The sequence below is a fragment of the Scatophagus argus genome, chromosome 8 (genome assembly GCF_020382885.2).
Source record: "Scatophagus argus isolate fScaArg1 chromosome 8, fScaArg1.pri, whole genome shotgun sequence".
NCBI lineage: Eukaryota > Metazoa > Chordata > Actinopteri > Scatophagidae > Scatophagus > Scatophagus argus.
In genome coordinates this window covers 11,580,575-11,589,069 of record NC_058500.1, presented here as the reverse complement: position 1 = coordinate 11,589,069, position 8,495 = coordinate 11,580,575, and positions in this window count along the sequence as shown.

The window sequence follows — 8,495 nt, the reverse complement described above, 5'->3', positions numbered from 1 at the left end:
TGTGTTTTATAAGCACATTCTTCACCAACATGTTGACCAGCACAATCAGAGCAGGGATCCTTCACTGAGCCGACTTGAGAGGAGGGAGGAAGTCATTTCGTCTGAAAGCTGTCCTCTCTAGCCAAAACGCTACTCAGAGATGAATCTCTGGGTTACATTAACTCTGATCTTTGTTTATCTCACCGTCCACTTCAAAAATTGACTCTGATGGATGTTTGTCTCTGGATATATACCTCTCTGGGTGTGTTTCAGCTTTGCTCTGTTCTGTCACTGTTCGGCCTTTCGCCCTTGAACCCTTGCTCTTCCTCTCCGACAAAAACACCTCACTCCACTCACACTTCCTTCACTCCAGTTGCTTTAACTTGTGTACCTTTTTAATGTTCATCCTCTGGCAAGCTTGAGGTTTTTGTAGCCAGATAATTCAGCTGACACTGGAAAGAAATTAATGCAGGCTCGCTAAGAGTTCTGTATACACTTTTCCTGCCTAAACACTTTAATTGGTTCCAAGTTAATTTCCCGCACAGTGTTTGGCACTATATGGCAGGAAGTAAACTGGAGCCAAGAAGTCTTTTTAGCAACACAGTTCCACTGAAAAGGCTTGTTAAGAGGATTCAACAGTAGCCACTTTTCTAACATGTCCAGTAATGGCGTTTGGAGTTCACAAAGTACAAAGGTCAAAACCCATAGAAAAACATCTTTGTCTCTTTTTAATTGCAACTGTTTAGGTATTGACATGTAACATAATTGCATCAGGTTATATGGTCAGCACTTATTAGGGTTTGTTTAATTCGGAGAACATTGCGGCATAATTTTCCATGACAGTCTAACAGACATCAGGAATAAGATTTCATACTACCTCCATATTTGTGTGAGTGTGAGACAGAGCTATAAACACATGTTAATGGCCAAGAACACCTGTGAATACTTCACTGTAGGGCCTCTTCCTCTCTCTCTTTCTTTCTCACACACACAAATGTTAGTATTTCTCGCCACCAAGCTCCCCAAATCACATCTGCATCTGTCAGAGTTGGTGTACGTAGTGAAAGTCGGTGGTGTTCAGTGTGATTATTCTTTGTGGATTATTCTCTGTGAGTCATCTCCATATGTGTGCAAGCTCACACACACACAATCCCTCCCGCAGGCTGGCGATGGAGACCACCTGGTAACAATCAGTCAGGGCCAGGGGTTAAAATCATTGTGTCTTTAGTGTGGTGGAGAAGGCTCACAGAGGGATTGGCAAGACAGGAAGGAGGACTGAGTCGGACTTGACAAAAGCCTGATATTACCACACTTCAGAATGCATTCATCTGTTGGTGAAATCTATCTACGAAATTTGCCAGGCACCAGGTCATGAAGGATGTGGTTACTGTGTCATTCCTGCTTAAATACCATTTCAGTGGGAATATAATGAAACACCACTTTCAAGCCTTTTTCAAGTTAAAGTTCCGCATCCAATGCTCTGATATGTTTCAAAAAAAAAAAATACTGGGAAGAAATTTCATGGCTCAAAACAGGAGCATATACGCGATCATGTTCATATTCGCACATTTCAAAGAACTAAATGCTTCCTGTGAGACAAAGTGGGCAAAAGTTAACTTGGCATGAAGCTGTTTAAAATGTCTAACACATTACATCAGACCTTTAAGTCAGGAAGTAACGGTAATGTCACAGACTATGGTATCTGTTGCCAGGACACACTACTGAGCCCAGGTAATCATCTGCAGCTGTCCACAAACACACACACATTGACAGGAACATTTGGGATTCTTTGGGATTTTTTTGTAAAACCAACCGTTTTAAGGGCAAGCCAACAGACTGACACTGACAAAAGCAGACAGTGGAACATAAGATGGCAACCACGAGGTTGATCCATACAACGCCAGCAGTTTCCTGCCACCTCTGGTCGGTTGCTGAGATTCAGCCCCCCCCCCCCCCAGCGCTGCAAAGTGTCAATCTCCAGGTAAAGGCTGGAGCTCGTCAAAGACAAAGAATAACAAAAGCGGTCTTGGGTAACGTGTTTTCTTTTGGCAGCCCTGTGATACTGTAAGTGCTTGTAAGGTAGGACAAGCGCCAATGGAGTCCATACGGTTTCTGCAGAGCATGGAATGTTTTTGACCGCACCTGCCTCCCACCATTCATCTTCGTCTACGCACTGAAGCAGTGCTGATTAGTTGTCTGCACCCTGATTACCTGAGAGCGTCTGTAGGTACATTTATCTGTGGACACTTCACTTTAATTGTGCTTTTTAAACAGTTTGACAGCACAGACCCATCACTCTGTTTTTTGTTTGAGGCCTTCTCTTCAGCACAACGTAGAGTTTTAGAAGTAGCTCGAAGTCGTTGGCTTAAAATAGTTGTCAGTCTCTGCGTTTCATCCTGCACTTACATACTCCGCTCTGCCAGACCAAGGCTCAGTGCCATCTCTGATGTGACCAAATCAGTCAGTGGGATTGTCAGCTGGTTTTAATAGCCGTCTTGTCTCTGTGCCATGCCATTCTTTCCTAAAATGTTTCTTTCTCTTTGACTCTACTGTCTCTCACTCTCCCTCTTTCTCCGTCTTAGTTTCCTTTTCCCCCCGTCTGGCTCCTTTTCTCAAAATGTAAAACAGAGCTGGACCCAACAGCAACACACGGGGAGGCTGTTGCTATGTTAAGCATCTCTTAACAAACAAAGAAATAAACGTGTGAAAGTCAAGGCTGTTCGTATCCCCCTCGACATGTGGCCGACACTCAACAGACCCTCGACGTGGCAGCAGGAACATGTGACATCATCAAGGAGTCGCAGGACATAATGCAAACAGGACATTTGTCATTCAGACAATGTTTGGTCAGCTTGATATGAGTTGAACTTCATTCACTGTTTTCCTTCTTTTGGGACTACTAACTTACTTCACCCCCTTAATTTAGAGGCCAGATGTGAATTGGACCTGGTTGCTGGACATTTCTTGTGCTTTCTTGTTATATCTGTTTTCATGCGAGGATTTTTATTTGGTGTTGTTTCAATGTGTTGAATTTCTTTGCACACAACACTGCGCCTGCAACCAGAATTACGCAAGAGCGAAACTAAACTGAACTAAACCTCAGTTTTGTCTGTGTTTTGAGACCACACTTAATATCCATGAAGCTCATTTCAGCTTATCCCTCCGAAGGAGATTTTGTCTATGATTCCCATTTCTGGCAAACAATTGTGGTGTGCTTGAGCAAGAGGGATTGATTAACCAGCACCTGGGGTGCTGCTGAAGAGCTGAGCCTGTGCTCTGAACTCCCAAACAATGAAATGATAAAAAAAGAATAAACATCCAAAATGTGATATTATTTTCACATTTAACACCACAGGCCACATGCTTTTTGAAAGTAGTTTCTCATCTGATAGAAGATAAATCTTCCTTTTATAATTCTACAACTGACGTTGTGTTGATATTCAGTTTTGGATCATATGAAAAAGTAGGCCAAGAAAGACGCCTGGTTTGTCCACATCTCTATTGTTTACTAGGCTACTCCTGATGATATCATATAAATACATGACTCATACCCGTACATCATTGTTGATCATTGTACTTCCTTTTCCCCACTGTCTCTTTCTTTCACATACAGATGTATCATAGAAACACATACTGTATGTATGGTGTGTACACACACACACACACACACACACACACACACACACACACACACACACACACACTGTCATGTTTCCATCACTTCTGGGGACATCGCAGAGACTTACATTCATTTCCTGGAGGCTTAACCATCACTTAACCAAACTATAAACTTTACTTGCCTAATCCCAACCCTTACCTTCACCTAGCCTAACCTTAAAGCAAGGCTTAACCCCAATATTTCATGATTTACATCGTATGAACTAGCATGTTGTCCCCATAAGTAAGGTGGGTCCTCACAATGTGATTGTGTAAAGAGATTTTTGTCCCCACAGTGACATGTCCACGCACACACACACATGCACATCTTATATATGGTTCAGTGATGTCATTTTACAAACATTCAGTGCTGCATGCTTGACACAATTGTGGAGGTAAAAGCACAGGAAGTTGGTAACAAACTTTAAGTCTTGTCTCCAAGCAGAAAGGCTTGACTGTAGAATTACATGCACAATGATGCATTCTTATCATATTATTTGCTCTTCAGCACAGACCTCAGTAGCTGTCTACAGCCGTGACACTATAATTCATGATGAACTCTAGCTGACTGGAGAGTCAAGTTACTGACAAGTGTGACATCTAAAGCATTGCAAAAATGTCTATTTACATATACAAATCATGAAGGTAAGACTGAAGGCTAAGCATCACCGAATGCTTGAATACTATTTTGGTCTCAATTGTCCTTCACAGTTGAGAAGAGCTAACGTTTGTAAGTGTCAAGATTGTAAAATGCAGCTTGTAGTTACTGGAGAATTGGCGAAGAGTTTGTTTTGGCATAGTATGGTCACAGGCTGAATGAGAAGTTGCTTGTATGGTCCCACTGGGTTAGGATGGAGGTTTATGAATGAAATGAAAGAGACATCTTAATGGCTCTGAGGCCCTCTCTCATCCTACACAATACTAAACACCCAGAGAACTTGAATCAGCAGTCCACCAGGAGACCCAGAACAAGACGAGCATAGTTTTAAATGTGTGTGTTGCCTTCTCCATTATGATTATGACTCCATTTGTAGCTCCCCATACTTTGAGAAGAATACATTTTAAAAGGGGCCTTTGACGAAAAGTTGAGCTGAGCTTCCACTCTAAGGGACATAAAGATAAAGCAACTGTAATGCCTTGTATCACAGAGAATCAAGAATAGGTCTTGGTCTTCATCTAATAAGAATGTTTTTCTGAGGTAAGAGAGTGGAAAAATACAGCAGCAATTACTGTGAAAGTTAAACCCGGCCATAAACGCAGGCTGGAAATGCTTACTGCACAACGTTCAGTGTAACACAGTAAGCAGCTCCAACTTCGTAGACAGGATATTGAAATCTCTTTGGGGGTCCATAATGAAATGATTATGAAACAGTCCCCATCTTTGAGTGAGGTGATGGCGATCTGTGCCAAACGGAGGGTGAAACCGTGACATCTTTTACCAGTTAAAGAGGCTTACAGGGCAGATATCTAGCTCCAGTGACCTGCGTTGATTAGAGAAATGTCTGGCACAGATGCAGGGTGTGTCTGCCAAGCTTTAACCACCACAGAACAGTGTTACTTACACACACAGGGACACAGAAATCAAATGAAAACATATTCTATTTTTGTTGGAAGACAAGAAAAAGCTGACTGAAAATAAAACGACATCGCCTAATTTTGGGAACTCCTAGCTAAAACGGCAAAAGCGGATCATCGTGAGTCTGGGTTCCACATGGTTTCCAGTCAGTCAGGATCAATTAGGTGCGTCATTCCATTCTTCTGATGTTTCCTTTATCCTACACAGGATTTCATGTGATGAGTAACATCTTGTGGAATTTTGTCATAATAGAGACATTAGAGGTGATCAGTTTTTTCTGTGGCACAAACCAGACTGGTGAATGTAACCGCTGTGTGACGTATTCCACAGACGACTGCAAATGAACCTCTGTTGAGATAACTTTTGTTTCATAAAATGGTTCAGATCGGCCCTTATTTTAATGTAAAGTGTGAGTGTAAAGCTGGGATAATTGCATATGGATATGTCACTCATCATCCTGCAGCTTGTCCATAACTCTTTTCATCCTTTGTCTCACCATTGCAGTGTTCTTCACCACCCCACCCATCATAGTCTTCAGCATGTAATATCCTCATGAGTGTTTGACCCTGCCTCTCCCACCTATGGAGAAGTACATCAAATAGCTCAGAAGAAAACCAGACAGATGTGTTTGAAGGGAACATCTGTCCAGAGCTTTTCTCATGTCAAATGAGGTGCCAAGTACAATGAAACTCAAAGACAATTGTTCTCGGGGGATTGAAAAGAGAATAAAATTCTTTTTATGTTATCAACTGGCTTCATGCACATGAGGAGCTTTGCCAGTAGAAAATTACACACCAATTTCCTCTCAAAACACTGAATTTCCTGCACATTTGGCTCCTTATAACTGCAGCAAGGGTAGCTTTGGATCCTGTGTGAGTTTTTTGGCTGAGTACAAACACAATCCCCAGCCGTCTCAAGGCCACAAAAATCTTTCGTAAGGTGAAAGATTTTTGGAATATAAAGAAATGAGGTATCCAACATAACTTTGAAGAACACTTTGGACTAAGGGGTGAATGATGGCTCAAGGGACAACATTTCCAAATGGTATTTAAATGTTAGCACTGATGATCTGACAGAAGACATATCAATGATCCATTCCATTCGAATATAGCTGGCTTTTGAAGGATGGTTCCAGGTTACTGCACCTTGACTCTTTTATTCATGGTTTTCACCATCACTTCTATTGGTCACAAAGTAACTGATGAGATCTAACACACAACAATATCACTACAGTGAAGTTCGACATGGCAAAATAAAAAGCAGTGGGTTGATGATCAGACATTTTGTAAACAAGACAAGCCGAAAAACAAACAAGACAACAGCCAAAAAATGTTGGCAATACAGCAGTCCCTCATACAGAAAAACAGTTTGCATGTGCAGCTCTAAGTGAGTACAGTAGCTCAAAGCTGGACTAGGAAGTCAACTGTGATGTTTAGAACTGACAGTTTGGATAATAATTATAATTTCCCCTTTTTTTTAATCTTCCCTTATTCAAAACCTGTGGGTTTGGTCAGACTTGCCTTTCTCGTTGCCCTGTCAAACTTCTTTTTTGTTCCATTCTTAAGCAAATATCTGGTTATGTACAGCGTTATTACCAACAGAAGTTATGACCACAACCAAGAAACCCATACTGATTAAATAATGGAGTCATTAAGGGTGAGTAGTGTTTCTTAACAAAAGCAGAGCTGATTGGGATATAACTAACTGAATGGGAAACTAAAGTAATGCCTGTGTTCAGTGATCCCACCTTTTTGATAATGGCTAGTGAAATTATTTAATAAAATGGGGAGGAAAAGTCTACAGACACTATTGAGTTTTTAAGGCTGTAGAGTGGTCTAACAAAGTTAGCATATTGATGTTTAGTGGGTGTAATATTTACTAACTCCTTGCATGTCTTGCTAACATCTGCAGATTTGCACTAAACACAGAACAGCTGAGGCTAATGGAAATGTTAATAGATTTGCAGGTATAAGGTCATAAAGCAAAGTACAAAGTGCTGCATGCTTGGAACAAACATTAGGGTATCACAAAGGTCAAAAGGCTCCATCCTCTGGGAACCAAGAAAGTTTTGTCTCACAGTTCATGGAAACGCACCCAATAGCTGTTGAGCAATTTCAGGGTGGACCAGCCGACTGACAGACCAGCTTTGGTATCCCTTCAGTTGCACAGCAAGCATGGCTTAAACGACTAAAAGGAAAACAAACACAAACACAGATGCACACACACACATACACACCACCAGAATTCACAAGTTTACCCTTTTCCACCTGCATGCTGACAGACTGGCTACATAAAACACTGTATTCTGCAAAAAATATTTGACACTTTTATTGGTTTCTGGACTCTGGTGATTTTATATTCATCTGTTAATCCCATCAATTTAACAGGATTTGCCTCATCTTCATGCTTCATTATTTGTGTGCTGTTATTTTGCAAGATGTTCTCCATGCTGTGCCTTCTGCCACAGCCAGTCTGGTCTTCTGTTACTGGACGTATTCTGAAAACCTGTGCTGGAAGAGTCCCTAAACTCAGTGAAATTTTTGATGCTCCACAGCATCAAACAATTGACATCTGCCTCAAGTCCATCACAATACACATTGCATTTTCTTGATTTGTGTGTCATGGTTTGGTTCTTTAATCCCTTTGTGAATGACCTTGTCACCGAAGGCCCTCTTGCTCATTGCTCTTTCACTACATACTTCTTCCTGTTCCCTTTTCACCTCTTCTCATCAGTAATGTCTTTAGCAGATGCTGCTTGAAAGTAGCACATAGTAGCTACTGTGTGGCAGTAGGTGTGTCCTGTTTTCTGAGTTTTTGTTTATGGCTGTGACTAAGCCTTATAGGCCAGAACCAGCCCTGCTGTCTGTCAGGCATCTACTGCAGGCCACCACACACAGAGGAATCCAGGAACTCACAAAGGCCATACTAATCATCTTTGCTTAGAACTTAAAGTGTGAAGTTTTCAGTTAAAAAATACTTGCTCAATGTAGTTTGTGCATCATAATGAAGCACTTTCATTCATGAGGATTGGGAACTCAACAGAGAATAGAAATATTTACCAAATATGAATGTCATTAAAAAAAAAGTTACAGATCCAACCTGGCTAGAATGTGTCAAAAAGTGGTGCACATCAGGGAGCGGTCCTATCAGAACTGCTTGTAGCCAAAGCTTCCATCCTGTCAGATACCAATCCAACATGAAGCTACAGAGAAGGAATGTATCTAGTCAAAGAATAAACAAATGTTTTACAACAAAATCATACTTATGTTTTAAGGTGGACACC